Below are 8,504 nucleotides of genomic sequence, written 5' to 3'. Positions count from 1 at the left end.
TTACTTTTCATGATCACAACTCTCTGCCACTGGCAACAAGGATATTTTATATAAAATAATATTCTACACATTTTTTCTCTTCATTGTTGGTAATATTGCTGTTTTCAGAGTAGTTTTCCTGTTTAAGACAGGATTAGACATTTGAATAGATCAATTTGATATTGATATAACTTCATTCATGAATCAATAAGCTCAGTATTTCAGAGCCAGAAATGTAATTTTTCAATAAAACATAATTTTTGTCTGGTTATTTTCCACTTTATTTCCTAATCTATCTAAACTGCGAACAAAGTTTAAAAAGCTTGCAGGTGTAGCAACAGGAAGGTGTGATTTTACCGTGTTTAGAATTAAATTGTTGTAACAATTAAGAGGAAATGAACAATGAAGTTGAAACTCATTCTTAATTACCAAATCTTTTAAAATTTACATAAAATTACACTCATCTAAAGTCATTAGTTCAGCGATCAGTTTCTTTTTTTTTTTTTTTTTTTGTTGAGACGGAGTCTCACTCTGTCGCCCGGGCTGGAGTGCAGTGGCCGGATCTCAGCTCACTGCAAGCTCCGCCTCCCGGGTTCACGCCATTCTCCTGCCTCAGCCTCCCAAGTAACTGGGATTACAGGCGCCCGCCACCTCGCCCGGCTAGTTTTTTGTATTTTTTAGTAGAGACGGGGTTTCACCGTGTTAGCCAGGATGCTCTCGATCTCCTGACCTCGTGATCCACCCGTCTCGGCCTCCCAAAGTGCTGGGATTACAGGCTTGAGCCACCGCGCCCGGCCTCAGCGATCAGTTTCTATATTTTTTGTTTAATTTCACCTGGGAGTGGAGTGAAAGTAAAAATTAGTCTATATGCAATTCTACAATGGAGTTCAAAGATGAAAGAACAGTAAATTATTCATAGCTCAAAAAAGGAGTTTCTGTTAGGAAAAAAAAATCATTAAGTTTCTGAATCTCTAGGACATAGTAATAAATATTACATGCAACTCTAAGGACAACTCTTACCTGAGATGTGCCATGGCATCTTTTAGGGTATAGAACATCTGCTGCTTAAGCCATTCATTTAAGGGGAGTGAAGGGATTCTCCATAATATGCTGGATAGACTGATACCATCTCTTGCACTCTTAACCATCATAATCAGAAGAAATCCAGTATAAATTAGCTTTACATTAGGAGGTAAAAATCACTATGACTCAAAGTCTAACATATGCCACAATAAACATTTTTAAATGGCATGAAAGTTCCTGAAGGAAGAATTTAAAACTTCTGGTATCTACAGATCTATATCATTATATTGTTTTTCGCTCTTCTGAGCTAAAGAGCATTTTTCCTTTGTCCCTGCCTCTATTTGTTGACAATGAAAATGTAATTGAACTATCTTTACAATTTCAGATTCTCACCTAAGTGCTGAGGTTACACAGGTCTCTGTCCTCAACGACCTCATAGCACAAAGGGGAGACAGAAATTTTAAAAGGTAATTATGATACATAAAGCAGATGCTAAAATAGATAGATGGGCAGATACCTGTGGGACTGCAAAGCAAAACAAATTATTAAGAGTTTGATGGTCAATGTTATCTAACCATTGTGTAAACTTTTAAATGTTTATGAAGTCTAGCTCACAGGTGTAACTAATATTGTGTGTGTGTGTGTGCGCACGTGCACGCTTGTGTGTGTGTGTGATATACTGAGCAAACGTATACCACCTAGCAAGTGGCCTTCTTGTTTGGTCACTTACACTGGCCTGTTTACTAACCCTGCTGTAAAGCTCTTCATCATCCTTTCCGAAGGATGTATTTTTTCCGTACTCTAACCATGGTCAGTATAAAACCTTCTGATAGTCCAAGCTGTCTGCAGCAAAATCCTCTAAGGAAAGATGGCTGTCTAATGCTTTTCTTCAGTCTTTGAGGTATAGCACAGCTCTCAGCTCTTTGTGGGACCTTTATCCAGAAGGCAGTCTTGGCTCCAAAGTAGACAACATTCTTGTATCTGTGCATTGCAATTCTAGTCTCCCCCTGTAAGTCAAAACACATTTATACTCTTTTTCTTATATGGATAATTCTTCTCCAAAAGTACATAACACCCCGATTGTTCTTCGGTTCACCCTTTTTTTTTCTTTTTTCTGCTCAATGAGCACAGGAGAGTAACTTAAGATCACAGTCTCACTTGTAACCAAAGAAAAGACCCGTCATCTCACAAGATCATGGTAAAGAAAGAACAAGATGATTAAATGGAACTTATTGTAAAATTATAGTCCAAAAGGGAAAATGTGGAGTGGTTTATTAGTAATCTTCTTGCCTAAAGTTTAGAAAAAGCACTTTAGTATTAGTGACAAATACTTTTGTATTAAATATAGCCATGCAGGCCGGGCGCGGTGGCTCACGCCTGTAATCCCAGCACTTTCGGAGGCCGAGGCGGGTGGATCACGAGGTCGGGATATCCAGACCATCCTGGCTAACAAGGTGAAACTCCGTCTCTGCTAAAAATACAAAAAATTAGCTGTAGTCCCAGCTACTCGGGAGGCTGAGGCAGGAGAATGGCGTGAATCTGGGAGGTGGAGCTTGCAGTGCGCCGAGATCATGCCACTGCACGCCAGCCTGGGCGACAAAGCGAGACTCCGTCTCAAAAAATAAAAAATAATAAATAATAAAAATATATAAATAAATAAATATAGCCATGCATATTTTATGGAATGTTGTATCAGCAGATTAGAGAATACAATATAAAAACATGATGAAGATATCCATTCTAAATTAATGTGGAAGAAAGAAATAAAATGAACTATTTGAATGTGACAAGGCAGCCCACAGGGTTTTCTGTGTGACACCCTTAGAAGTCTTCACAAGGAAAATCATGGCAAATTTAAGAGCACTGCGGTATAAAAAGGAAAAAACAAACTAAGACCAGTCACAAAAGAAAATCGAAGTCATGTACACTAACAACAGCTAAATAAAGCTAAACCCAGTGTTTAAAATGTACAAAGCCATGAGAGAGGCAAGAAATAGGCTCAGTAAAATACAGATGCTGCATGTCTGCTAAAAATCGGATAGAAGCATATTTACTCCACTGTTTTCTGCAGAATTACTGAAAACAATAAAAGTAACAGAACCTACATTTTTAAAAATAATGAAACATGCAAAAGGTTTTCTTAAAAAGGTCAAAATATGAATAACCCTCTTTTGGATATAAAGTCTCAGTGTTGTGAAGATACCAATTAACTTTTTAACTTCAATGCATTTGTCATAAAATTTTAACAAATGTGTCACTCTCTTTGTAAGTGATTCTAGCATTTCATCTGGAAAAATAAGCAGGTGAGAAAAACGAAACCCAAAATCTAGAAAGGAAGATGATTAAGGCAGACTTTACCAGTCATAAAATAGATTTGCATTATTAAAAAAATATATACTATAGGCAAAGAAATAACTAGGAGTATAAATCAAGATATTTCAAAAAATAGAGTCTCCGAATTTGATGGGAACTTATTGTCTACTAAAGATGGCATTCCAGTCAAAGGAGAAAATATGAATTATTTATTATAGCATTAGAAAAACTGAGTAGCCAGAAAACAATATAAATTTTCTTAAAGCAGATATCATTTGAACTGGATCACTGAATTAAATGCATAAAGCAAAACATGATAATGTGAAAACAAGCTAATCAAGTTGCTCCAGAAGTAAATGGACGTATCACTTTGAACAAAAAGCAAAATCCTGATTTGTAAATGTAATTAATGTATCTGTTAAAATTCTTTGTGTTATACACATTAGAAACTTGAATCTAACCAAAACAAGATATTAATTGCTGATAAATACTTTAATTGAAGGAAAAGCTGAGAAGGCAACAGGACAACCTAAAAATGTTCTCGGTATAGTCCTTCGCATGACTCAGCTGCAACAATTTCCAAATCTGATCATTTAAATTTCACAATTTCAGAAGAGAAAATCTAACAACCCAGTCTCAGTGAAGTGCCTTTGCATGAAAAGTTCACTGTGGTAGAAATGGAGTCCTCTGGCTACTGATAGAGTGTCTCCTTTGCTGATGTGATATCCCTGGACAGGTATCTGTGAGCCAGGATTAGCCTTGGGTGATAGAACAAGTATTAAATAAACAGCATCACAATGAATGTAATTGAAAAGTCAAAAAGCAAATATAAAAAAAAGAGGGGAACATTGTACAACACGTTTGATAAAGAGTACATTTCCACTTTTAAGAGAGAACGCTAAAAAATGAATTAAAATGGAAAAAAAAAATGGCTGGGTGTGGTGACTCACGCCTGTAATCCCAGCACTTTGGGAGGCCAAGCCAGGTAGATAACCTGAGGTCAGGAGTTCGAGACTAGTCTGACCAACATGGTGAAACCCCCATCTCTATTAAAAATACAAAATTAGCTGGGCATGGTGGCACATGTCTGTAGTCCCAGCTCCTCGGGAGGCTGAGGCAGGAGAACCGCTTGAACCCGGGAGGCAGAGGTTGCAGTGAGTTGAGATCGAGCCCCTGCACTCCAGCCTGGGTGACAGAATGAAACCATGTATCAAAAAAAAAAAAAAAAAATAGTCATGAGAGAATGAATATCGAAATCAATAAGGGCGGAGATTCTAGAGAGGGAAGCTCAGGTACAGACCTCAGCTCTACTCTAGTGTACCTGTGAACTGGAACCAGTTTCTCTTCCTCTGGTGTGTTTCCCCACCAGAGGAATAGGGATCAAAATGGTGCACAACTCACGTATTTTTTTTGTAGATTAGATGAATCAGTTCTAGCAAAATATTTACTTCAGAATCCAGCATGGAGCAAGCACTCAAAAAATAATGGAGTACTTGCTTTGATAAATATTTTTATTAACCCCTTAGGAAAGGGCAACTTATTATATACATAGAAGTTTAGAGGTGGCTGGGCGCAGAGGCTCACACCTGTAATCCCAGTACTTTGGGAGGCTGAGGCAGGTGGATCACCTGAGGTCAGGAGTTCAAAACCAGTCTGGCCAACATGGTGAAACCCCGTCTGTACTAAAAATACAAAAAGAAAAAGAAAAAAATAGCCGGGCCTGGTAGCAGGCACCTATAATCCCAGCTACTCGGGAGACTGAGGCAGGAGAATCGCTTGAACCCGGTAGGCGGAGGTTGCAGTGAGCGAAGATTGCGCCATTGCACTCTAGCCTGGGCAACAGAGCAAACATCCATCTTAAAAAAAGAAAAAAAAGGTTTAGAGGTGAAGAATATATACAGTCAGTAAACTTATGGGAAAAAAAAAAGAAAACACAACAAAACTTCAACTTCGTTGATATTTAAAGTGATGAAATTTCAAACAATTAGAGAAGTCTCATTTTGCTTATTAGATTGGTGAAAATTAAACAATACCAACTACTGCTGAGAGTTTTCATTTGACCCTAAATCGCTACAAACTTTTTAAAGGCAATTATTACAAAAGTAACTCTAAAAGTGAGAGGCATGCCGCATCCGTATCAGTGGCAGAGATATTTGCCTTAGGATCAGAAGCACACCCCATCAGCTCCCTGGGCTACCTGCTCTTTGCTTTGTTAGGAGGCTTACATTGTGCTTGTCCAAGGCTCCTGTTTTCCTTTTTTTTTTTTTTTTTTTTTTTTTTGAGACAGAGTTTCTCTCTTGTTGCCCAGGCTGGAGTGCAACGGTGCAATCTCGGCTCACTGCAGCCTCTGCCTCCCAGTTCAAGCCATTCTCCTGCCGAGGCTCCTGGGGTAGGTGGGGATGCCTGTGATGGGCTCCCCACCTCCCAGGCGGATCCAAATACAAGTTGGCAAGATCAAACCCTATTATCAAGTGCTATTGAAGCCTAGGTAGTAAATAACAGGCGATATCTGCTTGGCTGCAGGTCTCAGCCTTGTACTTCATTCTAGCTTCACCGAGAAACCCTGAACTTGTAGGGTTTAGCATAGTTCCCATCACTCTTAAACTACTTATTTTCCCTTTCATTTGTCTCTGTGTTTCCCCATACCACTACTTAAAACACATTGAAGAGACAAATGGTTAATACCTCAAATTTCCAACTTAATCTATTTCTATACATTTATCTACAAATTGAGTCAAATAAATAATGGAATTTATATGTATGGAATTTTCCTTCCAACATTGTTATAATCATCAAGAAAAATAAAACATTATTTATTATTCCAGGACAGGCTCAACAAATTATGATATATGCTTAAAATGGGATACTATGTATATATTTAAAAAGCATAATGTAAATTCATATGTACTAATGCAGAAAAATGCTCATTACATATTATTAAGAAAAACAGCAAAGTGGACTACAGTAAGGGTAACATGATCATTTACATAAAATATGTTTATGCTTATCTTGCAAGTTTGCCTCAAGGGCAACAATTTAATTGCGGCCCTTCAAAACCAGGCAAGGTCTGTTGGTCCTAAGTAAAATAATTGGAAGTCACGATTGTGAATTATACGATGAATTTCATACCTAAATGCAACGACAGTGTTTTAAAAATTTTAAACTACGATAGTGTTCAAACAAAACAAAATGATTTGCCTCAATCCTACACTGGAAAAATAATGATACAGACATTCATATTCATTTAACACTTCTAGAAGTGAAAAATTATTCTTAAGAAATTCTTAACAGAAATTACTATTTTGGAGTGGAACAAAGATGGTGAAAAGTAACCTTGCTGTTACGATACATACTCTTTTTTGTGGTTTGCATTTATTTACTGTGAGCATGTATTTCTTTATGCTGAAAAGACTAACATAAACAAATATATATAAGAAGCCAACGAAAAACCTCTTATACTTCAAATATATACAACATACACGTTTTCACAAAAATACGACATAGTCATGTTTTGATACTCCCACTCCAGCAACGTCTAACTACATATATTTCTACATATGTTCTTCTACTAAGTTTTATATGTTCTTCTACTAAGGTTTTAATTACCTATAAAATATTTATAATATGTCATATGACTTTGCAAATATTTTTTATACAGGATGTTACTTCACCTGAATTTTTCTTCCATCGCACTTCTTAATATCTGGTAAACATATGCTCGTTCTTCTCAAACTTGCATATGAGACTTCCTTGTATTATTCCAAGCTCTCCTCTCCCCCAGTAGGGGTGACTCAGTTCCTCTCCTGTACTGCTTACTTATGCTGCGTACTTTTATCATGTATACATCACATTGAGTTCTTTATCATGTTTCTTCTCTCTCTTCTATAATCTGAAAGTTCCTTGAGATCAGAAATAGCACTTTATTTTTCTTAACGTCACTAGTGCCATGCAGAATGCCAGAAACACAATTGGTTCACCATACGTTCTTTTAACTGACCTGAGAGAAAACATTTCATATTTTGGTCAGTCTGTAAGTCATCTCTACAGTATAGAGGAATGGTAATTACTGCTATTTATTGAGGGCTTACAATGACATTTCTTATGTACTTGATATGCATTATCGTATATAAGATTTACAGAAATTCTAAAGATATTATTATGATTACTAAGCTCATTTTTCATATGAGGAACTTGAGATTTTGAATCATTAATTTTCTTGGCCAAACTGTGATCTAGAACTTAATTATGATATCCTTAGTTTAGGATTTGAACCTAAAATAAAGAAAATCAATGCAATTACCTTAAGATTCAAGAATGCCTAAACTAAAAGTAATGCTTTACATTCTATTTCTTCAGGTTTAGCAATTAAGTAGAAACAAAACACCCAATGAATATAAATAAATTGGCTTATAAATACATATATATCTATATATGTCTCAGCATCATAAAAATACTATAATATATTCATTAATTATTGGAACATGTATATTAGAAAACATAGTTTGCCCAAGAAGAGAGCACAGAAGATAAGCAAAGCAAATTACTGATTTTAATACTTTTCACTCTAAAGAGATATAAATCCACAAGGACTAAAGATATCTCAAATTATACCTTTCAAGAAGAAGCACCACAGGAGCCCCAAAACAGGAAACCTCACATATACAGTTTATAAATATTATTTTTAAAAATATAAAAACTATCAAGAATCATAGAAAAATCAAATGTTCTAAAGCAAGAAGAATCAGCCACTGATTTAGTTATAGTATCATCATATCAGAAAAAAGATGAAAAGTCTTAGAAATCGGTTTTATTAAAGCATTTAAATTTTATTAACAGAAATACGTAGTTTGAGAAAATGGAAATTTGCAAATTAAAAAAATATGTCTGTGGCCATAAACCTGTTTTTAAAAAGTAGGAAAAAAGAAGAAATTATTTCCAATCTCCATTCTAGTATTATGTAACATAAAAATGCTGTGAAATATAATTCCCTTACAGTCTGAAAAAGAATAGAAAATACTTTCCAGCATAGAAATTCATATACTTGAACTTGAATAAGGAATAAAATTCCCTACTTTAAAGAAGAGTTACAACTTTATCACCTTCTCTGTCTGTATTGATCCCAGTTGGAGAGTTATTGTCAGTGGTGATATAAAGGTATAGGGAAAAACCTCATTGCCATTAATTGCTAA

Source organism: Macaca mulatta, chromosome 4 (genome assembly GCF_049350105.2).
Source record: "Macaca mulatta isolate MMU2019108-1 chromosome 4, T2T-MMU8v2.0, whole genome shotgun sequence".
Taxonomy (NCBI): domain Eukaryota; kingdom Metazoa; phylum Chordata; class Mammalia; order Primates; family Cercopithecidae; genus Macaca; species Macaca mulatta.
Note: the sequence above shows the minus strand (reverse complement) of the source record.